The following is a 27817-nucleotide window of genomic DNA, read 5'->3' as shown; positions in this document are numbered from 1 at the left end:
GCTCCATAGACCATCTAGGGATCAGGTATCTAAGTTTTTGCTACATGTGTAAGTCAAAAGAATAACAATGAATCAAATGAAAGAGGCTCATGATCTCATAAAATTTTGAACTGTAAGAGGGAAATTCTGAGTAAAATTTAATTTGAAGATTTTATTTTAAATCACATAATAGCACTCCTGACCTCCCCAATATAGAGACAAAAACAGAATAATGTTTTATCAAAAATAAGTGTATTAGAGATAATGTAATAATGTAAATGTAGACAAAAGATGTAATTAATAGAAAGAAAATGGACATTATAATCCTAAAAGAATATTGTCTAGAGTCATCATTGAGACTAATGAAGGAGGCTAAATGAGATGTTTAATTGTTGTTCAATAAAACCATCTTGATTCTGGCTCCTAGCAAATTAGGCCTTGGAATCCAAGGTCATCAAGCCAACTAGCTACATTACTGAGCAATTCAATTCTACACTGATTTTTCTTCTGTGGCTTAGAGCATACATAAAGTTTATATTAAGTATGCTTGACTTACTATGTACCTCTTACATATTATTCCTGTATTTGAAGAATATGTTTGCTTGAAATAGGGTATAATTGGTATTTTACAAATATAAAATCTTTTTTTTTAGATATATCAAACTTTATAACTGCAGCATCCCTATAGTAAAATTAAGCCTGTTTCCAGGTTAAAATTGAGTAGAGAGTCTTAAAAATGAATAAGCTTCCTCAAGAGCAAAATAATTCAACAAGAATTATTTTGTATAGTGGGCAACAGAGTCAGCACACTGGGGATATTAAATGATCTATAATTGATAAAGTATACCCTGCAAACATTTTGACTGCTATACCTTATCTTTAAACTTCAAACTGTGAGCCTATTTTTAATCTAAAGAATTCACATCTGCAATATATAATTTTGTTTTGCTTGGAAAAGAAAATTTGAACAGTCCAAAAGAATTTTTAGTACTGAGAAGGGAAGAGTAAAGCTACTTGTGAACTGGAAAGCAAGAGATGAAAACACTTTCAAGGGAATACAGGAAAGAAATATGTTAGTATTTAACTGTGATCTCATTTCATGACTATATAGAATGTTTACCTCATCATATTTTGATTTGTTCTTTACGGTATGAACATAGGATAACTTTTTAAAAAGCAAGTGCAGAATTGCAAACCTTGGTTCCCTGCTTTTATGTTTCATTGCTATCCTAACCAAACACATGTATGGTTTGTATTGCAGCTAACAGTTTAAAATCTGCATGCTCCCTCTTCCACATGATTAACAAATATGTGAGATAAGCTCCAGGGATCCAGGTCAAAGTCTCCCACAACTTGCTGCCCTGTGAGAAACACACAGCTAAATTCTTATCTGTCCTCACCTCTCAACCTCCACCTCTCTCTCCAGAGTTTTCATTAACAAGAAAGAACATTCTGTGGGAAAGATTTGTAGGAAATCTACAATGCTTTAAAATACACCAAATAAAACAGGATAATTCATGTTGCTGTGGCTATCTATTTCTGGGACTTAAAAACACTAAAATAATCTAAATGAGGGTATCTGAGAGATATCAAAGTAAGGAGGAACAATAAGTAATTCCGTTCAACATGCTAATGGTACACAGTCGCTGCACAGTAAAGAATGTTATTTTGGTAATATCTTTATCTTTACTGTGGTTTTCAACTCCATGAGAAAGGCAAACCTGCAAAAAACACTAATCAACTTGAATCTATTAAATGCCAATTAAGTGCATGCTAATAGATGTTAGGAGAAACAAAAGATATAGAGAGCCTTACCTTTAAAATATAAAATACTTAAATTTCAGTTGAAGACGCCATAGATTTTTAATAAGATAAACATATCTATAAATACATGTGCATATAGTTTTTTGACAGAAGACCACAGAAAGAGGGCTAGAATCAACAAAAGTTATTTAAGGAAGAAGCAATGATTTTTTCTTACACTGGTCCAGAAAGGTCCAGAAGCTCGACCTTGAGATATAGGTAGAATTTTAACCATTGGGGAAAAGTGGAATAGTGTGAGCAAGGGTTTTAAAGTGAGAAAACCTTAAGGAGATTCTAGAAAAAAGTGAAAGTAATTCACGATGATCACCAAATTGTAGTACTTTAACAAGTGGTGGTTGCATTCATTATTCTTCTACCCTTCTCCTGATTGGCCAAAGCCATGTTAGCCTTTTAGAGATCTTAACCACTGAGAAGACTATGGTGTCATTCCTATTCATATACATACAACATTTAAAATAAAAGTCTTTAAAGAGAGCCTTTTAAATGAGTCAAAGGAAGTAAAAATTCTGGTTTGTTTCATTTTGGAATAATAAAATATATTGAGTGAAGTGTTGTTGGTTCCCTACTTTGCTCAAGATTGTGCTTATTCTGATACTGGGAAATCTAAGGCTATGGCTGGCAGAACTAACCTTAAAAAATTCAATTATATCTCCCAAACTTTTCAAATAAGAATGAGGTTAGACTCATAGTTTCTCCACCTTGGTACTATAGATACTTGGGGTCAGATCATTCTTTCTAGGAGACTGTCCTGTGCATTGCAGGATATTAAGCAGCATCCCTGAGGTCTCTACTTACTAGACAGCAGTAGCAGTTATAACAACCAAAAACCTATGAAGATATTGCCAAATGTCCTACAGGGGCAAATTTATTCCTTAAGAACCACCAGGTTAGAGGAAGACATTGAAACTAGTGAATTAACATGAAAACCCATCAATTTTTCCCTCAAAATTTAGAAATATATTTCCATGCTTTATTTACACTTATATACTGATTGATTATTCATGAGTGAAAAGACACTTGTTATGTGTTTTGTCTATCAGAGCCAACATTGGGACAAGATATGGGTAGGTAGATAACTAATTATATACAAGTATGAAGATTAGCACAAATCAGAAAACCACTAAAGTACATTCACAGCCAACACAGAAACATTATGCTATCTGCACCTGTAAGAAACACTAGACAAAAAACAATGAAGCCCATTAGAAAGTCCTCAGTTTGGGGGATAAGAATTTTTTTTTTTTTTTTTGAGACTTGTGGCTTCCTTGAGCTTCGAAAGCCAATGAAGACAGCAGAACTAGTCCCCCTTGGAAAGGCGTTTGTTTATTCTGCTTATCTGCAGCCAAAGCTAACAATCTTAATGGTTTTAAAGACCTTAATGTTTCACAGTAGTAGGAAGGCCTAATTTGCAGACAGAGGTATCTATAAATGAACATATCTTCAGAGTCTTGACATACTGTTAAACTAACTTAAAAGCATTCAGACTTAACTATTTCTAAACAATGAGTAGAGGCAAACAAAGATGATGAGTTGGTTATCTTTTTTCCTCAGTTAAGATACAGTAAAATTAAAAAAAAAAAAGATACAGTAAAATTACAGAAAAGAAGGAAGGAGGAAGCAAGGAGGGAGGGAAAGAAGGAAGGAAGGAAGGAAGGAAGGAAGGAAGGAAGGAAGGAAGGAAGGAAGGAAGGAAGGAAGGAAGGAAGGAAGGAAAGAAGGAAAGAGGGAAAGAAGGAAAGAGGGAAGAGAGGGGCAGAATGAAAAATAGCATGAGCAAAACATAATGTGGATACTATGCTACTTTCATTTATATATTCCTAACTCATAAAACATGCCTTATACAGTAAATATTTAACCCTCGCTATGAAGTGAACTAATAAGAGAAGAAAGAAAGAAAGAATATCAATTAGAAACTGAAATATGTGAATATAAAGTTAATTATGAAACCATTTAAAATCTGAACTACTTTGTTACTGTTTTCATTCATGTAGACTCTCAGCTTCTCATTTTAAAACTTCATTCTTTTACATGATCAAACTTATATAATACTTAATTATAAAGTACTTAAATAATTTCATGGGATCCCCCCAAAAATGCTATGGAGTAAACACCATTATTCCTCTTTTATAGAAAACATGAATTCAGGAAGATTAAGTGATGCCCAAGGCCACAAGTAATAGAGCAGAACTCCACACAAGTTTCAATTCTGAAACTACTCTGAGTATCAGCCTCAACTGATGTCAGTGGAGAATAACATTGAGCTTATTGCAGTGTTTCAATTGCACATAGTGGTTACAAAAACATGCTTTGGTGTCAAGACTCCCAGTCCCACAAATTACCAGATGTGGGATCTTGAGCAAGTTATTTCAGCTCTCTGATTCTGTTTCTCCAACTGAAGAACTGAGCTAGTAATAGCTACCCCATAGATTTGATATAAATATTAAATGAGATAATATGTGTAGTACATTTAGCACACATTCCATCAGCAGAAATCATAGTATATTTTATCCAACTGAATCTATGTCATAGTGGGTATTGTTTATGTGGAATTCTGAGGACATCCAGACTATTTATGGCAACATCAGTTCTTTCTGTTTTTTCTTGTCACTCTGCCCATTTATAAACTTATACTGCTTAAAAGTTGAATTCTTTGATTACTCAAAGTTTGGGTAGATCACATGTTAAGTAAGATATATGTGAAGTCCTGGGTCTGGGAGAGCCAGTATGTAAAAGAAGTCTCTCTAGTTAAGAATTCACTCGGAAGATTTTCTGAAAGTTCCATTCCACATTTGTAAAATTTAGGAGGCAATGGAAGTCTCTTGCATGACCAGAAATCAAAGGCCTGAGTACCTATCTTGGGCCCTGTTGCAAATGCTTAACACACATTAGCTCATTTCAACTTGACACAAATACCCTTGAGGTAAGTAAGCTTTATTACCACCATCCTCATTATATAAAGATGAATAACCACTGAGAAGTTAAATAATTTGACCAAGTTAATCCAGCTAGTAAGTAACAGGGATGATTAGAATCCAGTACCAGAGTCCATGGTAGTACCCACTGCACTATATTGTCTTTCTCCAGACTGTCCTATCACTTATCAATCACATATTTACAAGGAGTCTACAGAATGATGCAAGGCACTTCTGTACTCTACCCATCAAGTCTCTGTCAGTTCATAGAGACATCTGTAATAGATGCGGTTGATATCCTTCTCATAGCCCCTTGGCTCCCTATTTCACTTACAGCTACAGTAAAATTCATGATTAACATATGACGTCTCACACAGGTTTCTTCTTACCCTTCCTGAAGGCTTCTTAGGGACTGTAGGACCTACCAATGACAGGCACAACTTAGAAGGGCAGGAGAAGTAAAGCCCTTAGGGGCAAATGTCAACCAATACAAAATAGAAATTGATAAATAAATGCTTAGCATCCCCATCTTATTTACTTTCTTGGAGGATACCCAAGTGGAACTAAATCTAGTTGGCCCTAAGCAGTAACCTATTCATTAAAACACCTTGTACTGGCTCTTCTTTCCCCTTCCTTACCTCAATTTCCATACTTCTTCACTTGTGTTTTCTAGGACCACCTTTAAATAAACTACCTTCACCTTCACCTTAAATAAACTATCTTTGCGTCGTCTTGTGGTCTGCTTTAGGAAAATTAAAATCAAAATAATCTCAGCTGGGTATCTAGAAGTTTCCTGCTATCTCTAATAACACAATCCCCTTGATTCCAGTTCCATCTACATCAGACTGCCAAGGACCATACATCATGGGAAGAGTAGAAATAGGATGAGGAAGGAAGGATTCCAGAAAGAGACTTTGATCCTTTGGATTCTTCAGATTGAAACAAAAATACTTCCTCTTATGGGTGCTGACTATTCTCATATATCTCTTCAAGATGCCATGATGCTAACCAAATTTCTTTCTCTTTACTCTTACTAAAGACTTCCTACCAAGAAGACAGAGTAGGAATAGAGAAGGGGCAACAAGGGAAGAAAACACTGAACACCAGAAAAGGATTCCAAAAATCAAAAAAAGTTATTATGTATCTAAAAAGACTGTCATGAATGTGCTTTGTCATTAGGAAACTGAACACTCCTGCTAAGTGATATCCTTCAAAGACATGTAGTTTGGTGGAAAGAATATGCACAAATCTGGAGACATACTGACCTAAGCTGTTTTTCTTTTTCTTTTTTTATTAATGAAGTATAGCTGACATACATTGTTATATTAGTTTCAGGTGTGCAACATACTGATTTGACAATTCTGTACATTACTCAGTTCTCATCACAGTAAGTATAGTCAACATCTGTCACCATACAACATTATTACAATATTATTGATTATAGTCCCCATGCTGTATTTTTTATAACTTATTTATTTTATAACTGGAAGTTTGTAGTTCTTAATCCCCTTCAACTATTTTGCCCATTCTTCCACATCCTTCCCCTTTGGCAATCACCAGTTTGTTCTTTGTATTTATGAGTCTGTTTCCGATTTTCTGTTTATTTGTTCACTGTTTTGTTTTTTTAGATTCCCCATATAAGTGAAATCATATGGCATGTGTCTTCCTCTGACAGACCTGAGTTTGAGTGCCAGCTTTACCACAAAGAATATGATAGAAAGCAAATTAACTTCTTGAAGCCTGATTTTTCACACATATACAATGGTGTGGAAATATTTACTTACCCCAAATTGTTAAAGATTTAAATGAGATAATGTGTGCAACAATTGCTGGCAGATGTTTAATAAATGTTAGTTTCCTTTCTTTGTCTACCCATGCCCCATCCCAACCTGCTACCACACAGAGAAAATACCACGGGAAATTTTCTTAATGATTCTCAATCTTACACATGGAGGGGACTCTACTACTCTGTTGCATTAAACTCAGAAATTCTTCTAAACTTTTATGGTAAAAAAAAATGGATTTGCTGAGCATTTCTTTGTGAGCATTACATGCCAGCTTCTACAGGTTAATCAAGGAAAACTAATGAAGTCAGGAAAGATGCAAATAAACATTAGGTATTGAAACTGCAACATATACATGTTAACAAAAGTAAAGATGTGGGAAGTCAATTTAAGACAAAGGAAAGGGATCTCTGGGTGGCTCAGTGATTTAGCCCCTGCCTTTGGCCCAGAGTGTGATCCTGGAGTCCCGTGATCCTGGAGTTTCAGGATCGAGTCCCACATGGGGCTCCTTGCATGGAGCCTGCTTCTCCCTCTGTCTGTGTCTCTGCCTCTCTCTCTCTCTCTGTGTGTGTCTCTCATGAATAAATAAAACAAAGGAGAGCTTCTATTATGTGTCATTGGTAATAGCAAGATAAATAAGCCTCTCAATCCCTATGACAAATGGAATACTTTTCAAAAAGCTATTTTATAAAAATTTAAGAAGCAGCAAAGAACATAGATCATCTTTGTCTCTGATTCCAGCACAAATCCTCCTGCTTTTCACATTTCTCCCACACAGTGATTTGACCATTAAGTCATTAGTGATGTGGACATTTAGAGGGTTAGCTTAAGCAACTTTTGTTCATAAACGTGCTTTTTTGTTTTGAATAACTTAGCAAAATGATCTAGCTTCAAATTAGAGAAGCAAGATGTATATGAATAACTGCTCTCCCAGAACCAAAAGGCTGAACTTGAAGATCTCTTTTAACTCTTAGACCTTCCACCTTCTCAGAGCAGGAGTTACACTGAAGATCCAACTAGAAATTGGAGACAGGATGCCCACCCCAGGTTACACCCATTCCATAGAAACAGAGACCGCACAGGGAGCTGTGGTCTGGGGTTGCCCAGCATTCAGCTTGCACTACCATTTATGACATATTACTGTGACTCATCCACTTCTTAGGTGAAAATGTGGACAGAAGGTGAAAATGTGACACAATCAATGCAACATCTGTATATACATGTAGGATTAAGAGAAGTGCAGAACGTTCAGTAGGACAATACTCCATACTTCCAATTTTCAATAACTAAACTCTGACTCTGCTTATTTTTAGATTTTTTTTAAAGTTTTAAAAGATTTATTCATTTATTTAAGAGAGAGAGGGAGAGGGACGCCTGGGTAGCTCAGTGGTTGAGCATCTGCCTTTGTCCCAGGGTGTGATCCTAGAGTTCTGGGATCAAGTTCCCCACTGAGCTCCCTGTGAGAGGCCTGCATCTCCCTCTGCCTATGTCCCTGCCTTCTCTCCGAGTCTCCCATGAATAAATAAATAAAATTAAAAAAAAAAAAAAAAAGAGGGAGCATGTGAGTGGGAAGAAGGGCACAAGGAGAGGGAAAGAGAGAATCCTCAAATAGACTCCCCCACTGAACATGGATGGAGCCTGGCTTAGGGCTCAATCCCGGAACTCTGAGATCATGGCCTGAGCCACTCAGGCACTCCAAGTGTTTTTTATTATTCAAAGTCCCTAGTTTCTATTCCTTGGAAGCAGTGTTTTATAGAGATAATAGCATTTGTTAATGAAAAAGATAACATCTGGATTTGAATACTTACTCTAAGACTTTAAAAGCTACATAAGCTCTCTGTGCCTCAATTTCTTCACCTGTAGAATTAAGATTGATAATAAAATTTATATGATAAAGTTGTTCTTGGGATTAAATAAAGGTTTAAACCCTTCTGTGAACCATCATGTCTGGCACAAATATGTAATAATTTTCTTTCTTAGAAATGAATACTTGCATAAAGGATACCATGGTTTACCAGGTCATTTGGGATGGCCTTGGGCCTCCCATAGCATTATTACCTTAATAAATAATGGACAATGTTGCCAACAGTGATGGCCTGTTATCATAGCTTACATTTTGTTGCCTCGGTGAAATGGTTTGGATGGTTACTAAAACTTCTACATTATGTCTGTTTTGTCCCATTAATCCATCTAAAAATCAAAACAGAACATAAAGTCACTGAACCATTCTTTTCTATTTTACCAAAAATAGTAAATGTAAGTAACTCCTCTCAGAGCTGAGAAGGTGAGTGGCATTTCAACTACCACAGCAATTCCTGGGCTATTTCTTCTTCTTCTTTTTTTTTTATCTATCTATCTATCTATCATCTATCTATCCATCTATATTCTTTATTAGAGTTCTATATGCCAACATATAGCATAACACCCAGTGCTCACCCATCAAGTGCTCGCCTCAGTGCCCATCACCCCAGTCACCCCAACACCCTGTTATTTCTCCTTTTCCACCATCCCTTGTTCATTTCCCAGAGTTAGGTGTCTCTCATGATCTGTCACCCTCACTGATATTTCCCACTCGTTTTTCTCCTTTCCCCTTTATTCCCTTTCACTATTTTTTATATTCCCCAAATGAATGAGACTGTTTAATGTTTGTCCTTCTCCAATGGACTTACTTCACTCAGCATAATACACTCCAGTTCCATGCATGCTGAAGCAAATGGTGGGTATTTGTCATTTCTAATAGTTGAGTAATATTCCATTATATATAGATATAGATAGATATAGATATAGATATAGATATAGATATAGATATAGATATAGATCTCACACCTTCTTTATCCATTCATCTTTCAATGGACACCAAGGCTCCTTCCACAGTTTGGTTATTGTGGACATTGCTGCTATAAACATCAGGGTGCAGGTGTCCCAGCGTATCACTGCATCTGTATCTCTGGGGTAAATCCCCAGCAGTGCAATTGCTGGGTCGTAGGGCAGGTCTATTTTTAACTCTTTGAGGAACCTCCACACAGTTTTCCAGAGTGGTTGTACCAGTTCACATTCCCACCAACAGTGCAAGAAGGTTCCCCTTTCTCCACATCCTCTCCAACATTTGTTGTTTCCTGTCTTGTTAATTTTCACCATTCTCACTGTTGTGACGTGGTATCTCATTGTGGTTTTGATTTGTATTTCCCTGATGGCCAGGGATATAGAGCATTTTCTCATGTGCTTGTTGGCCATGCCTGTCTTCCTCTGTGAAATTTCTGTTCATGTATTTTGCCTATTTCATGATTGGATTGTTTGTTTCTTTGCTGTTGAGTTTAATAAGTTCTTCATAGGTCTTGGGTACCAGCCCTTTATCTGATACGGCATTTGCAAATATCTTCTCCATTCTGTAGGTTGTCTTTTAGTTTTGTTGACTGTTTCTTTAGCTGTGCAGAAGCTTTTTATCTTGATGAAGTCCCAATAATTAATTTTTGCTTTTATTTCCCTTGCCTTCATAGATATATCTTGCAAGAAGTTGCTGTGGCCAAGTTCAAAAAGGGTGTTGCCTGTGTTCTCCTCTAGGATTTCGATGGATTCTTGTCTCACATTTAGATCTTTCATCCATTTTGAGTTTATCTTTGTGTATGGTGTAAGAGAATGATCTAGTTTCATTCTTCTGCACGTGGCTGTCCAATTTTCCCAGTACCCATTTACTGAAGAGACTGTCCTTTTTCCAGTGGATGGTCCTTCCTCCTTTGTTGAATACTAGTTGACCATAGAGTTGAGGGCCCATTTCTGGATTCTCTATTCTGTTCCATTGATCTATGTGTCTGTCTTTTTGTGCCAGTACTACACTGTCTTGATGACCACAGCTTTGTAGTACAACTTGAAATCCAGCATTGTGATGCCCCCAGCTCTGGTTTTCTTTTTCAACATTCCCCTGGTTATTCGGGGTCTTTTCTGATTCTACACAAATCTTAAGATGATTTGTTTTAACTCTCTGAAGAAAGTCCATGGTATTTTGATACGGATTGCATTAAACGTGTAAATTGCCCTGGGTAACATTGACATTTTCACAATATTAATTCTGCCAATCCATGAGCATGGAATATTTTTCCATCTCTTTGTGTCTTCCTCAATTTCTTTCAGAAGTGTTCTATAGTTTTGAGGGTATAGATCCTTTATCAATTTGGTTAGGTTTATTCCTAGGTATCTTATGCTTTGGGGTGCAATTGTAAATGGGATTGACTCCTAAATTTCTCTTTCTTCAGTTTCATTGTTAGTGTATAGAAATTCCACTGATTTCTGGGCATTGATTTTGTATTCTGCCACACTGCCAAATTGCTGTATGCATTCTAGCAATCTTGGGGTGGAGTCTTTTGGGTTTTCTATGTACAGTATCATATCATCTGTAAAGAGGAAGAGTTTGACTTCTTTGCCAATTTGAATGCCCTTTATTTCTTTTTGTTGTCTGATTGCTGAGGCTAGGACTTCCAGTACTATGTTGAATAGCAGTGGTAGGAGTGGACATCCCTGTCGTGTCCCTGATCTTAGGGGAAAGGCTCCCAGTGTTTCCCCATTGAGAATGATATTTGCTGAGGGCTTTTTGTAGATGGCTTTTAAGATGCTGAGCAATGTTCCCTCTATCCCTACACTCTGAAGAGTTTTGATCAGGAATGGATGCTGTATTTTGTCAAATGCCTTCTCTGCATCTATTGAGAGGATCATGTGGTTCTTGTTTTTTCTCTTGATATGATCTATCACACTGATTGCTTTATGACTGTTGAACCAGCCTTGCATCCATGGTAAATAATCTTCTTAATGTACTATTGGGTCCTATTTGCTAGTATCTTGTTGAGAATTTTTGCATCTGTGTTCATCAGGGATATTGGGCTTTAATTCTTTTTGGTGGGGTCTTTGTCTGGTTTGGGAATTAAGATGATGCTGGCCTGATAGAATGAGTTTGGAAGTATTCCATCCCTTTTTATCTTTCAGAATAACTTTAGTAGAATAGGTATTGTTTCTTCTTTAAATGTTTGATAGAATTCCCATGGGAAGCCATCTGGCCCTGGACTTTAGTGTCTTGGGAGGTTTTTGATAACTGCTTCAATTTCCTTGCTGGTTATTGGCCTGTTCAGGTTTTCTATTTCTTCCTGTTCCAGTTTTGGTAGTTTGTGGTTTTCCAGAAATGCATTCATTTCTTCTAGATGGCCTAACTTATTGGCATATAGCTGCTCATAATGTTTTTAAAATCGTTTGTATTTCCTTGGTATTGATTGTGATCTCTCCTTTTTCATTCATGATTTTATTAGTCTTTTGTTTTTAATAAGGCTGGTTAATGGTTTATATATCTTATTAATTCTTTCAAAGAACCAACTCCTGCTTTTGTTGATCTGTTCCACAGTTCTTCTGGTCTCTATTTCATTGATTTCTGCTTGACTCTTTATTAACTCTCTTCTTCTGCTGGGTGTAGGTTTTATTTGCTGTTCTTTCTCCAGTTCCTTTAGGTGCAATGTTAGCTTGTGTATTTGAGTTTTTTTCCAACTTTTTAGGGATGCTTGTATTGTGATGTATTTTCCTCTCAGGACTGCTTTTGCTGTATCCCAAAGATTTTGAATGGTTGTATCTTCTCATTAGTTTCCATGAATATTTTTAATTCTTCTCTAATTTCCTGGATGCTCTTTAACCTCCACGTTTTTGAGTTTCTTCCAAATTTCTTCTTGTGACTGAGTTCAAGTTTCAAAACATTATGGTCTGAAAACATGCAAGGGACAATCCCAATCTTTAGGTATTGGTTAAGCCCTGATTTGTGACCAGTATGTGGTCTATTCTGGAGAAAGTTCCATGTGCACTTGAGAAGAATGTGTATTCAGTTGCGTTTGGATGTAAAGTTCTGTGAATATCTGTGAAATCCATCTGATCCAGTGTATCATTTAAAGCTCTTGTTTCTTTGGAGATGTTGTGCTTAGAAGATCTGTCATTTGCAGAAAGCGCTGTGTTGAAGTCTCCCAGTATTAGAATATTATTATCTAAGTATGTCTTTACTTTGGTTATTAATTGATAAACTTGGCAGCTCCCACATTAGGGGCATAAATATTCATGATTGTTAGGTCCTCTTGTTGTATAGATCTTTTAAGTATGATATAGTGTCCCTCTTCATCTCCTACTACAGTCTTTGGAATAAACTTTAATTTATCTGATATAAGGATTGCTACCCCTGCTTTCTTTTGAGGACCATTTGAATGGTAAAAGGTTCTTCAACCTCTTATTTTCAGGCTGTAGGTGTCCTTAGGTCTACAATGAGTCTCTTGTAGACAGCTAATAGATGGGTCTTCTTTTTTATCCAGTCAGAAACCCTGTGTCTTTTGATGGGATCATTAAGCCCATTCACGTTCAGAGTTACTATTGAAAGATGTGAATTTAGTGTCATCATAATACCTATTCGGTCCCTGTTTTTGTGGATCATTTCTTTGGGCATCGTCTTTCTTTTAGAGTCCCCCTTAATATTTCTTGCAGAGCTGGTTTGGTGGTCACAGAGTTTTTCAGTTTCTGCCTATCTTGGAAGCTCTTTATCTCTCCTACTATTGTGAATGAGAGCCTTGCTGGATAAAGTATTCTTGGCTGCATGTTCTTCGCATTTAGGACCCTGAATATATCCTGCCAGCCCTTTCTGGCCTGCCAGGTCTCTGTGGAGAGGTCTGCTGTAAATCTAATAGTTTTCCCCATATAACTTAGGGATCTCTCGTCTCTTGCTGCTTTAAGGATTTTCTCTTTATCTTTGGAATTTGCAAAGTTTCACTATTAAATGTCGAGGTGTTGAGTGGTTTTTATTTATTTTAGGGAGGGACTTCTCTATCTCCTGAATCTGAATGCCTGTTTCCCTCTCCAAATTAGGGAAGTTCTCAGCTATGATTTGTTCAAATATGCTTTCTGGTCCTCTGTCCCTTTTGGCGTCTTCTGGAACTCCAATTAGACGTAGATTTTTCCTTCTGAGGCTTTCATTTATTTCCTTTAACCTTTGCTCTTGGTCTTTAAATTGCTTTTCTGTTTTTTCCTCAGCTTCCTTCCTTTCCAACAACTAGTCTTCTATGTCACTCACTCTTTCTCTACCTCATTAACCCTCATCATTAGGACCTCCTTGGATTGCATCTCATTTAATTGGTTTTTAATTTCAGCCTGATTAGATCTAAATTCTGCCATCATGAAGTCTCTTGAATCCTTTATGCTTTTTTCCAAAGCCACCAGTAGCTTTATAATTGTGCTTCTGAATTGGCTTTCTGACATTGGATGTAATCCAAATTCTGTAACTCTGTGGGAGAGAGGACTGTTTCTGATTCTTTCTTTTGTGGTGAGTTCTTTCTAGTCATTTTGCTCACTGCAGAGTGGCTAAAAATGAGTTGTACTGGAAAAAGGAAGAAAAAGAAACAAATAAAGAAAAATAACAACAACAACAACAACAACAACAAACGAGGGGGTATCCTCTGGTTCTATATACTACAAATTCCTTGACTTCCCCTGGAGCTTTCCAGCGCTGCTTGGTCAATAACTTGCTTTTCCCCCGTCCTTCCAGATGGTCTTCTGGGGGAGGGGCCTGCTGTGCTGACTCAGGTGTGTGCACCTGGGGAGATGCCCCGCCCCCTGCCAGGTGCTGGCTCAGTCAGAGCTGTGTACCCCGAGGCCCCTGTTCCCTGGCGGCCGCCCCTCCCAGGCACAGGGTGACACCAGGAGGGACACCACCCCTGGCGGCGGCCGCCCCCCAGCCCTGGAGTCAGCTCCCCGTAACCACCGCAGCTCCCAGTCCGCAGGGGCCTGGATGCTCGGGGGGCGGGGGGGGCGCTGCCCCGCACAGCTCGGGGCCCGGGGCAGGAGCGTCCCCGCTGTCCCGGGCCCTCCCCGCCCCGCCTGTCCCGGGGGAGCAGGGTCCCGGGCTGTGTCCCCCGCGCCCTGGGCAGCCCCCTCCGCCCGGAGCCCCCGCCCGCCCCCCGGCTCCTCCCCGAGGCCCCCCGGCGCGGCTCCGGCCCTTCCCCGAGCTCGGCCCGCTCTCCCCCGGGCGCCCTCCCGCTAGCGGCTCCGCTGCCTCCTGCGGTCCCGCCCGAGCTCCCTGCGAGCGCCCTCCCGGCGGGAAGACTCCGGGGATCGTCGCGGCCCCGTCCCCGTCCCCGTCCCCGCTTCTCCCGGGCCCTCCCGGCCTGAGCCCGGCTCCTCGCGGCCCCGCCCCGCTGGAGGCGGCTTCATCTTTGCCCCCTTCCCGCCGCGTCAGAAGCGAAACCTTCTCTCTGTAACGTTCCAGCTGTTCTCTCTAAATCAGGTTGAATTCGTAAGTTTCAGGATGGTTTGAAAGTTATCTAGCTAAGTTGGTGGGGCGGGTGACTTGGGGACCCTTCTCCTCCACCATCTTGCCCCGCCCCTTCCTGGGCTATTTCAATGAATATATAGTATTTTCAGTGTATCAGTCCCTATGGGCTACAGAGTGGTGGAAAATATTCATTAAAAAGCTTTAAACAGCACAGAATCAAACATTTACTGAAGTACTCCAACAAGCACTGATAATCAGTGACAGAACTACCATTACATACAAAGAACCATATGTTCTAGCTGAAATAGAAGAGCTGTCACAATTGTCTATCCTTTGGTTCCTTAGGTCACAGATGATGAAACCGAGACCCAGAGAGGCTGAATTGTAGTGAAATAAATTTCCTATGAACAAAGTTGAATTACAACTTGAAGTTCCAAGCAATGGCTTAGCAGTAAACTTTTGGAACTTAGTATATTTCTAAGTTGGTACATGTTGGTATATTTTCCTAGTTTGGTATGAAAGTCAGTGTACTCTAAAGATCTTATAATGTGAAAAGAAATAAATTTCTTTTCTGAGAGCATAAATTTATCATAATGTCATATCCCAGTATAATAGACCATAACAAAAAAATAAAGAAGTTTTGTCTACTTTCTCTACCTGCTTTTTAAGAACTCTCTCCCAAATCTTCCATTAAACACTGATAAGAATTTTGGACAAAAATAATCTAAGGAAATAAAATGCATTACTATAGGATCACCATTAAATGTCCAACTGGGATTATACAATGGGATTCCACTTACACATAGTAATTTGTCTGATTTGAGTTTATCTTATAAAACAAGTTATTTTTACAGTTCTTATGTTTTGCTTACTTTGACCTCATAAAGAAACCATGATAAATACCTGAGAACTAACTGTGGCATGCAATCATGTGTTGCCCAGATTCCCCTTCAAGAACATGGAATTTATCTATCTACTGGGAGTGCTGCCTAAAGATGGTCCTCTGCTGTCAGAACCTGTTTGGAGAACTGTGTCAGAAGAAAACTGCTTTGCCTAAGGTTACCTCTACTTTGAGGGGAAGCCACTATCCAATGTCCTCATCCTATCCAAATCATTGCAGGGATATAAAAGTCCAGCCACCTTGCCCCCAACTCTAAAGTGCCATCCCAGCTCCAGTGCTCCCAAAGGACCTGCTGAAGTCTTCAGGAAAACTATATCACAGCTTCACTTCTTTGCCCAGCTCTGCTTCCCTCCCCTGCAACTATCAGTACTCATCTCCAGAGTGCTTCTCAGTATCTTGTACATTAATGTCCAACTACTAGGGGAGCCCAACCTGCAACAATCTAGAAGTAAAGACCTCAATAATTACAACTGAATTTGCATCAATATAGAAATGGTTGAAAATGAAGGACCTATTAAAGGAGACCTCATCTGCTGCTTCTTGTCCAGGGCTTTGGTTAGTGTAATCTGTATGGCCTCCTAGGAAGTATCCTAAATAAAATGCAGATGCATTTTATTTAATAATTATCTGGGTGCTAATGAATTCCTAGATGAAAGCTTTGCTGTCATGAGATATTAGGCTTCTGAGTCACATTCATCTTGGTGATTTCTATTAAGGCAGTGACCTTTCCTGAGCCATCATTGGAAACTGGTCTCTTGCCCGCTCTACAGCTTCTGCCCCTAGATGTTGTCCAGCATTTCCTAGTATGGAAAGGATACCTAGCAACAATTTATTGAGCTGGTTCACTTTTCTATTTGTCTTTTCCTCTCACAGAGAGAAGAAAAAAGTGACCCATCTGGTTTATTTTTCATTTAGGAAGATCCAAGATATTGACCTCTCTGTATAGTAAGTATGCTTTAGTCTTATACTACTCAATTAAGGCAGTTTTTATTAGAATAGTACAGGTTCAGAACATTCTACTAGTACAGTTCTATACTTGGAATATAAATTTAATTACATTTTGCTTCCCACATCTTTTTGGCTATCGCATTTACTTTGTCCACTAATTCATTCACTTATTCTCATGTTCATTCATATGATATACCTATTTGGGGTCTACCATGAAGCACATATTTTAATATTTGTGTGAAGTAAGTACAGCATTCAATGCTCATCTGCTGGCCCTCATCCAAATGCCCTTGTTTGAAGTCAATTAAATTTTTGAGCCTTCACTCCGAGTTTCTCACAAAAGCCTCCATCATTACATAACTCATTTATCATTGGAATCTATCTGAATGCTATTAAAACTCTACCACTAGTTTATTAGCATGTAAGTATTAAGTTTGATTCCTCCTCCATCTCTTTTTATAGGAATTGTCATAGTTGGACTTTCTAGCTCATACTTTTCGACATCTCTGGATCTCTTCCTCCTTCCTTCCTCTTGCTTCTTGTCTTTGCAAGTTCCATTCCTATTCCTTTTAATCTCTGACCACAATTAGTGCATTTCTTTGGAAAATATTTTTAAAACCAAACTAAAATGTCAAATGTAATTGATATGCACTCAGAAGTAACCCAAGGGAAATAAAGGGGAAATATTAATTTAGGCTTAGTGAAAATGGGAAAAGACTTTTAGTTTGGGCTAAAGCAAAAGAGAAAGAGAAATATTGCAGGGAATATTGCAATATGTTGGACAGAAATTATTGTATAAGTAATATCTATTCAAGATACCTGAAAAGGATTTTAAAAACCAAAAGTCTGTAACCCTGTGTAATAACTTAGTCTTCTTTATTAATAAAGATCATTTCAATTCATTAACATGAATAGGAAATACCCAAATACAAATAAACCTTACCAAAAAGTTCTCCCCAATCTTCTCATAAATTATTGTTTGTCAGGTTCTTAAATGTTCCAAATATAGTATACAAGAAGGTAGTATTCTTATTACTTTCTCGGAAGATAAAGTACTGGGGCTAAGTAAGATGAAGCAATTTATTTGAAGGTACAGTTGAGGGACTTGAATTCAGGTAGTCTGCGCCACAGTATACACTCTTCATTACGACATCATAGTGTCCCACTGATGTAAGGTCTGGAGCCCTGGAGAATATATCTGGCCAAGTGGAGAAGCCAATCAGAGTTTGTGGCTTTGGACTTTCAAAGTGAACTCAGGCCTTTTGGCATTTACATCTTCCTTGTGGTGGACAAAATGCAAACTTCTATTTGGAAAGGAGAAAGAAAGTGGTCTGAATGGCTTCAAGGTTTTTGAACATCAAATAGTTCTTACTAAAGAACATACAATCACTGAAGTGTATCTGTATCCGAGTCAAAACACACATGGATTTGACAGCAATCTGATTCACAAAATATGCACAGCCATTTCGTGGTTATCATGGTTCCAAGTTAAATACAAGGCTCTGTCTTGCCTTCTCTCCATTAATTAATTCCTGACTGGAATTGCTCTTCCAAGGGCATGCCAGTGGACATGCATTGAGGAGCTTCACTATTCAGGAAATGATGTTGGCAAGATTAATGGGTTTGGCAGGGTAGGTGACTTGGGGGCAGACCTAGTGGGAGCTGACTCCTCCCACATGGCCCATGTCAGCAGCAGCGATCACTGGAAGGCACTTTCAGTCTGCAAGTTGCACAATGGTTGAGGTTTTGTTTTTTTTTTTACATGTTCTTCAAAGTCTGTAGATTAAGGGATGGGCAAGTAACTGTGCCTGCAACTTGGTAGTATGGACTGGTAAGATCAAAGCAAGGGAAATTGTACAAGTTGTCCACTTGAATACTAAAGAAACAAAGAAAGCCCAGCGAACTCACCCAAATATTGCTTCTTTTTCTCTGAATTCTTTAATTTTCTGATCAAGAAGTTTATGTTCTAAATGACTGGTTAGCAAAGCAGCAGAAGTGACTCACAGTTGAGATTTTGAGATTGCTACCTGACTTACAATATATAGAAGACCTAGGCTTTTTATTTTGCTGCCAATGAAGATAATAAGTTGGCATAACTCAAATAGCCATGTCAAGCAAATCTAAGCTGTAATGATTTACAGAAGAGCAATAAGAAAGTAGTATAAGCTTGAAGAAGAAATGAACTAGAGCCAGGATGCCACTGGAGCATGAAAGTCTCACATAATACATTTCTTATCGAAAAAAATTTTAAAAGTTGGACTACCTTCCCCACTGTGCTTTCTCATTTTAACATTGCATGTTCCTATGTTATGTCAAATGTATGCTTAGAGCTACATAGATCAGTTTATCTTGAGTTGAGGGGCTTTCAGTAACGAATCATAGCACCAATTCTTAGATGAGTCTTGTTAAAGCTCTGGTCTTGTGGAACATTCCAGAGCCTGATGCTGAAAGTGAGATAAACTGGACTTGACCTAGCTCAAACATTGGTTAACTATGTGAAATTGGGCAAGCCAACCAGCTCCTTTCCTCATTTGGAAAATTATACTGATCCTTACATTTCTAATATTTGATTCCCAAATATTCATTATTCTTGTGGCCTTTGGTAAAATTGTTAAATATTATTTTAATTATCTTAATATTTCTTGAGCTAGAAAAATATTAAGTGGTTTCCAGTTTCTTTAACCCCAGAAACCTATGAAACAAGGGACACTATCTTTATCCCCACTTTTTTTTTAACACAGAAATAATATGGACTTGAAGAATCCAAGAGTTGGTACCCAGAAAATAAATATCAGTCCTGAACAAATATATGAATATATACCTTTCTGGTAATTTATAACAGATCAGTTCACTGATAGAAAAATGTAGTCACAGTGGTTACTTGGCATTCATAATTAGAGTTAGAAGGGAGATGAGATCAAAGATGTTGCTGAGGAAGAATGAAATCAGACAACAGTATACACAAGAACCCTTACCTAGCCAAACTCTGTCACCAGTTCTTATCTGTATATCAAGTCTCATCCCAATGAGAGCACTATGTATCCATCTGAAGCATCAGCCTGTTTCCTTTGAGCCCAGTTGCACATCACCAGACTATAAGACAAACATCCCTTGGCTCTATAATCTGAAATATCAACTACAATCTACTAGCTACTGAACAGCCATTATGTTGAAGGGGTCAAGAACATGTTGTTATTCCCAGATATTTTATATGATTTTTTTGCATCTTCGTGGGTTCCCTAGTTTAGGAAATTTAGTGATTTTGATTTTTTGCTCTTAATGTTTTCTCTCAGGCATTAAGGTTATTTAAAACCCTAGAAATAGGTATCCCTGGGTGGTGTAGCAGTTTGGCGCCTGCCTTTGGCCCAGGGCGTGATTCTAGAGACCCGGAATCGAATCCCACGTCAGGCTCCCGGTGCATGGAGCCTGCTTCTCCCTCTGCCTGTGTCTCTGCCTCTCTCTCTGTGTGACTATCATAAATAAATAAAAAAATAAAATAAAAAACCCTAGAAATAGAAGATTTCACTGTCCATTGGTATATATAAACTCTATTTTAATCTACAAATTTTAAATATCTTTCCAATGTGACCAAATTTTCATTTCCTTCATGTTTAATTGAAAAAACTCCATATTTATAGAATCCTGAAAATTGAGGCAAATATTGACTAGCGTGGACAATAAGTCTTCAACGAGTAAATGATATATATAATTCCCATGTATATTATATTTCGAGGACAAGATCAGGTTTTATACATTTTATCCAGTCTTTTGCATGCTGTGACCACCATCTATCCAAACATCCCACAACACAGATACTGCACACTGCTAGCCCTGTAAAGACCTTATTTTTAATAACCTTTCCAGGTGATACCCATGGACACTTAAATTTCGGAGCCACTGAAATTATTTTGTGGCCTATTTATTTCCTAATGTCTTTATTCTGTTGTACTAGGGTATACATGCTCATGTATCTGTCTAATTGCTAGGGACCATCTCAACATGATTCTCCTTAAATTATGCTGGGTACGGAGACACAGATGGTTAAGCAATTATTTGATGATTTTTGATGGAGAAGACAAGAAGAATGATAACAACCATTACAATGAAATTTATTTATTATTTTTAAAAATATTTTATTTATTTATTCATGAGAGACACAGAGAGAGAGAGAGAGAGAGAGAGAGAGAGAGAGAGAGAGGTGGAGACCAGGCAGAGGGAGAAGCAGGCTCCATGCAGGGAGCCTGATGTGGGACTCAATCCCGGGTCTCCAGGATCAGGCCCTGGGCCAAAGGCAGGTGCTAAACTGCTGAGACACCCAGGCTGCGGTGAAATTTAACCTTAGAATGCTTTCTTTCATTAGGTTGGATTTGGGGATTAAATTAATTTCAGGTTTATTGTTTGCATGCTAAAGGCATGCATGTATATATATATACACACACACACACATATGTATATACACGCACACATATATATGTATGTATACACACACACATACACATCTCAAAGCTCTTGAGTATTTTAGGAATAGTTTAAGTTGAAAAAGTCAACTGCTTCTCTTATGGAAAAAAAAAACTTTTAGATAAAATCTTCAATTAACATTCAGAAACCATCTGAATGTTACATATCACAAATACATCTTATATCACTCAATCCATTGCAGTCTATTGAGAAAATCAGCATTGCTTACTTGTTTCTCAGGAGCATTTACCTATATAGTTATTTCCCTCCCATGATCAAGTAAAGAAGGAAACTATAGACTCCTCAAAATCTTTATATGTGTAGGCTAATTGAATTTAAATTAAAAAAACTTTATAAAACCTGACTGTAAGCTGACCTGAGATTTTTTTTATGTGTGAGGTTTTACAAGGCAAGAGGGAAATAAAACTTGTTTGTTTGTTTGTTTATCTAACCAGCACACACATTTTTCAAACAATTTAGGTTTGGCATCACCCACAATGCATCTGGCCAAACACTTTTTCTCCTTAATTTTTATAACCAAAGAAATTTTCAAGGAAATTTAATCCACATGTTTTTGATTCATTCCATATCCAGTAATGTTTCAGTGAGAGGTATTTGATTTTAAGCACCTTGGAAAAGATTCTATCATCAACAGTTCCTAAGAGTACAGGTAAATTGGTGTAAATAATAGAGAAACTGAAGGGGAGAGACTTAGGCATAGAAAGATTCACCCAAAATGTAATCCTAAGCAGCCTTTCCTAAAGGTTCCAGTAAGTTAGAGTGGCCTGTTTTAGGACTTCGAATTCCCAGTGTGGCCAAATCAGAATTAGTTTACCAGTAGCAGTTCCATTTGCATAGAAACTCCAGAGTTGAGTATTCAATAAAAAGATGCATAACACAGTGTTCACCTTAAAGAACTTCCAATTTAGCAAGTGAAGATAAGACTCAATATACAATAGTAATATTCTACCTTAAAAATTCAAGATAGGGCAGCCTGGGCGGCTCAGTGGTTTAGCGCCACCTTCAGCCCAGGGCATGATCCTGGAGACCCAGGATCGAGTCCCACATCAGGCTCCCTGCATGGAGCTTGCTTCTCCCTCTGCCTGTGTCTCTGCCTCTCTCTCTCTCTCTCATTCTCTCTCTATGAATAAATAAATAAAACCTATTTTTAAAAAGGAAAAAACCCTTCAAGATAGACTGTCTAGTTCTTTATGTAGCTTATACCAGCAAATTCACTTAAATCCTAATAACACATGCATATATACAGACACATACACGCAAAGGACTGAAGTCTCAGATGTCAGGAACTAAGATCTTATTCCATTCAATTTAACTACAATGTATTTTTTATCTTGCATGACATACAAAGCATTTTGAAAAATAGTTTATGTTTAAATATATTTTAATAATAATAATAAAGTAAATAAATAAAATAAAATTTGTTTTCTTGCCTGGTTTATAGATTAGTCTGCAGAACTGAAAAGAATATTAAAATTGGAATTGATGACCCTTGAGATTGGAGAGCTAAGCTAGAAAGCCATGAATATCTTTTTAATAAAAAGTTGGAGTTCAAATTAAATTCCAGTCCATTTACACAGAGAATATCATGGCCATGCCATTACTACATTTGACACAGCAAAAGCTGTCACAAAAGAATTAGTTATTACTACATTTTACCTAATCAAATAGCAGAGTCTGCCATTGTACCAGGAGCCTATCATATCATAGTCCTCAGGTAGACCACAGCACCTTAGTCAGAAAAAAACCTAAATGTGCAGATCCTCTTAATAAAATGCTGGTCTGTACATTTGTTTTTTAATTGATTAGTTATTCTAAAATAGCATTCATTTTATACATTTCTAACTCTTGACTCCTCAGTTTATATCTTGTACATTTTACTCAAATGCACATACGTCCAAAATAAAACCACTGAATATACCCACAGATTGAATCAGATTATATTTTTCAAAAATGGCCTCAACAATAATTTCCATCCTGCATGCCCTCCTGCAGTGTGACTTTATCACATTCCCCATCGAGAACTGGAATCTATTTCTCCATCCCCTTGAATCCGAGAGGCTCTGACTGCTTTAGCCAATAGAGGAATAGGACTAATGTGTCACTGTGCCAGTTCCAGGCATATCTCTTACCTAGCCTGGTAGCTTCTGACTTCCTAGAAGCAGCCACCATGCAAGAAGTATGATTCCTCAAGACAACAGTCTAAGACACATGAAAGGGCCTTGAAGGATGAGACACCATGAAGGAAGAGACCAGCCACAGAATACCAAGAAACCTAACATGTAGGTGAAGAAGTCAAATTGGAATCCTCCAGCCTCAGCTGCCCCAGCTCCTATCAAAGGGATGAGAGACAAACCACCAGCCAAGACATTTGCTCAACTTTCTCACACCTAAAATCATGAGTAAAATAAAATGGTTGTTTTAAGCACTGAGTTTTGGGGCTGTTTGCTATAAAGTAATAGACAACTGAAACACAGGCTACAGGGAGCTTCCTTTTCTATACCCAAACCTGTACTAATCTGTGAAAAGAGAGTTTAAGGGACCTAGAAAGCAAGTTGCTGCACTCAAGAAGTCTGCAATCAAGTGAATGCCAAAAAATATAATACTACAGGAGAAGGACCAACAAAGAAACTATCAAGAAGTGCAAATAATAAATTATTAATGGTACTATGCAGAACCACAGCTTCTGGAATCAAAGAGAAAATTAGTCCTCTGACTCAAGTATAGCAGCCAGAGAAAGCTTCTCATAAACAAATTGCATCTTTAAATGATGGCAAGTTAGGACTATTAGAAAGAGGGAAGAAGGCCTTTATAAGGACAAATAGTTTGAGCAAAAGTAGTTAGGAGAAAAATAGAAAGAAAGAAAGGAAGGAAGGAGAAAAGAAAGAGAAGGAGGGATGAGGGCAAGAGCAGAGCACCCAGCCGACGACTCACTACATAAATCACCATCAGAAAAACGCACTACATCCCGCCCCCCTCGCCACGCGAACAGCCACAGCCCCTACACACGCCCTCCCTCCTCCCCCTCCCGCACCTCCCTTTCCCTCCCTCCCGCTTCCTCCTCCTTCCTTCTCCTCTTCCTTCTTCCGTCCTTCCTTCCTTCCTTCCTTCCTTCCTCCTTCCTTCTCCTTCTTTCTTTCTTTCTTCCGCCTTCCTTCCTCCTCCTGCCACCTATCCCCCCGTCTCCCTCCCCCCCGACGTTTGTTTCCCCCTCTCCCCTCTGTTGTCTGGACTAACTCTTTTTTTTGGAGTCGAGAAAGTATATTTTGAGACAAAAACTTGTCCTTGAGTAGAGGAATAAGCACAAATACTTGTACAAACACACACACATATTTATAGTGAGATCTAATATATATTATATATCAAATATCTACATATCATATCAAATATATACATATCAAATATACACATCATATAAAATATATATGTATATTATGCATATATAAAATATATCTCTGTATCTCTGGCCATATGCAGCCTCCTCTTTTGTCCTTGTCATGCCATATAAATATAAACATTTGTTTTCTGTGTATGACCTGATAATAGTTTAGAGAGATAGTACATTAAAAGTTGTTAGAAACAAGATTCCTAGTTGCCACCCAGAATACCTTTTAAAAAAAGATTTGTAATAATGGAAGAATCATAATTTTCTCTGAAAAACCCGAGATTAATTGTCCAGTGCTCTCCTTTATGTAGCGGATAAAGTCTTCAATGATGCACCAACAGTGATGAACATGGTGAAGCATCATTTAATAAAATTAGTTTTATAATGACTCCAAACAATATAGTGTTAATGTCCTACTCTTCATGTTATTGCTTAATGTAAGAGGAAGATGTAGAATATCTTAAAGCTTTCATATCTTTTAGGTAATTTTCCATAAATATTATCACAAATGAATTTTCTTTTTTCAATAACAGCCAGTCATCAAAAAGTTCAAGAACATTCCCTAGAGGAAGCATTCATTGCAAATACTCTACTACATACCTAACAACCAACTATGCAGAAATTAAGGTTAACAGTTAATCAAGACTCATATCTGAATGAAAGGCCACCTCACTTGGATGGCCAAGAGATTATTTGCATGCAGCGTCAACATTTTCTCTGATAACAGACCTGGTGTCAAGCCACAGATGAATAAATGGCCAATCAAAGCCTTGAACCTCTAGATCAATACAACATACCATAAGAATTTTAGTTTGAAAATTTTTAGGTAGGAATTTCCAGTCATCTCTCAGAACAACAAAAAGTCAATTGTAATGATTCATTACAAAGATGATATCTAATTTTGGGAAATATAGTATACATACCTACTTTTTGAGATAAGTTTTCTATACCCCTGGGGTAAATAAATGACTTGTCTTGCAGTATGGAACTATTGAGTATAAATCAATTAAATATCACTTGACATCTCTCAGGGTGGATGATTTAGATATCAGAGTGCTGATCTTAAACTATCCTTTCTGGCAATAATATACAGCAACACTAACTGGATATGGGGGTTATTTCTAGGACATGATAACAAAAGCCAATTACTCAAAATAATTATTCAACATAACTAGCATTGTTAAGTGCTTACAATGTACAAGTTCTATTCTAGTTGTTTTACATTCAGTATTAACTCATTCAATCTTCACAACTCTTTGAGGTAAATTACTATCCCCATGCTACACATAAGGAAACTTAAGTGTTGTGATTATTTCACTTGCTTAAGCTCACATAATTAGAAAGCAGAGAAACCAGGATTCCACTCATGGCAATATGATCCTAGAACTTACATTTTCATTATAGTATTATACTTCCTTTCAGTATAGGGAATTATCTTTTTATTTTCATCATCAGAAATATCTGTTGATCTCATCTAAGTAGTATCATATCATTAACCTACAATTTCAAAGACAGGATAAGAACAAATCACTAAAAATTGCCAACATTTCCACCATCTCGTAGTCTATTATCATGTTTACTGCAAACTATGTTTTGGGTTTTGTTTTGTTTTGTTCGATAAAGAAGTGCACCTTCTCGATTGAAAGTCCACCTAGATAGTCTTCTTCCTAATAGCGCAAAACCTGAGTATGAAGTGACTCCTGTACAGCTCTATTATATTTTCTCTAAATGAGAAAAATCCCAGGTATTTGATGTTTCATCAAATTTCATGTTCAAAATTATGCAAACTATACTTTAAAAAATAAATTCTGAAGAAAGCTTCTAGCTAATCTATGCAATACTTTGGAAACATTCTTTGATGACTTAGGTTTTTGAAGGTACTTCTCACATATGGTTAAAAGCAAAAGAGTGTCCTTGAATTAACCATTCTAGCTGTCAACGAAGTCTTGGTGTTTTCTAAAAATTACACTTAGAATTAAAATACTTTAGGGGTGGGTGCCTGGGTGGCTCAGTGGTTGACCATCTGCCTTTGGCTCGGGTTGTGATCTCGAGATCCTGGGATCGAGTCCTGCATCAGAGGGACTCCACCGCCGGGAGTCTGCTTCTTCCTGTCTCTATGCCTCTGCCTCTCTCTGTATGTCTCTCATGAATAAATAAAATCTTAAAAAAAATACTTTAGGGGCTAAATAAATAAATAAATAACTTTAGGGGCACGTGGGTGGCTCAATCAGTTAAGCATCTGACTCTTGGTTTCAACTCAAGTGACCTCAGAGTTCTAGTATTGAGCCCCACTTTGGGCACCATACTCAGAGGGGAGTCTGCTTGAGGATTCTCTCCCTCTCCCTCTCCCTTTGCCCCTCCCCTCCACTGCTCAGGTGCATTTTCTCTTTCTCTCAAATAAATAAATACTACTTAAAAAAAAAACTTAAGTAAGAAATTACTTACTTAACAAGGTATCTTACCAAAGGTTCATGTGGAATTGCCCTCCACTCAGTTGTTTCTATTCCTTGTATCGGAAAAGAGACAATAGCTGAAGTGAAAGAGATATCACTAATAAATGGCAGTGAAAAGTGGTTTCCCAACTTAGCAGAAAAGTTTTGTTAACTGTTCAGAGATATCTAGGAGGGGTCCATATGAGAAAACCTTTTCCTTTCCTAATAGAGGAATCATGTTATGGTACAAACAGGTTTTTAAGAAAGTCTTCCCAACAATGAATTACTGGACTTTCCCTTTGTCAGAATCCTTTCTCTAATGTGTGTTTTTTCTCTTTTAACTCTTTTTTCCAGTTTTGCATGTTTCTGGTAACTTATAAGAAGAAAGAGGGATGAGCCATAGGAGTGACCCTCATCTGCAAACAATAGATTGGCAAAGATACAGGAGGAGAAAAAAACAGTATCAGAGAAATCACAGAAGTTCACCTGCTATTATGACAAGTGAGCTAGACCCAAGTTTCAGAGGTAAAGGAACTAGAGAGTTGAAAATTTCATTAAGTGGTGGCAATTTCATTTACTAGGGCAGGTGTCAACTAATCAATTCACAAATTAAGAGTTTTGTTTCTACCATAATAATTTAATAAAAATACCTGCTACCTCAATTTTTACCTTTTTTTCAGGCATTTTTTTGGGTCCTAAAGATAAAATGGATCCATTAAAACTGGGCTTCGGGCACTCAGGTGGCTTGGTCGGTTAAATATCCAACTCCTAATTTTGGCTCAGGTCATGATCTCAGAGTTGTAAGATTGAGCCAGCAATAGGCTCTGTGCTGGGCATGGAGCCTGCTTAAGATTCTCTTTCACCATCTGCCCCTCCCCTGCCATTTGTGCACTTGCACACA

General features: G+C 37.8%; 1 protein-coding gene and 1 long non-coding RNA gene across 3 annotated transcripts in view; one reads left to right on the top strand and one right to left on the bottom strand.

The window, feature by feature from the left end:
- The window catches only part of EMC2 (ER membrane protein complex subunit 2), a 402125-nt gene that overhangs the window by 219496 nt on the left and 154812 nt on the right, over positions 1 to 27817 (bottom strand). The gene's annotated exons all lie outside the window — the stretch shown is intronic.
- Positions 14660 to 27653, top strand: LOC111098522. The gene is made up of 4 exons (XR_005368541.1): positions 14660 to 14795; positions 15717 to 16230; positions 16549 to 16620; positions 27271 to 27653. It is a non-coding gene; the product is annotated as an uncharacterized LOC111098522 (long non-coding RNA).

The sequence above is a fragment of the Canis lupus genome, chromosome 13, assembly GCF_011100685.1.
Source record: "Canis lupus familiaris isolate Mischka breed German Shepherd chromosome 13, alternate assembly UU_Cfam_GSD_1.0, whole genome shotgun sequence".
NCBI classification, from domain to species: Eukaryota; Metazoa; Chordata; class Mammalia; order Carnivora; family Canidae; genus Canis; species Canis lupus.
The sequence above is the reverse complement of the archived record's forward strand: the minus strand, read 5'-3'. Positions and strand labels throughout refer to the sequence as shown.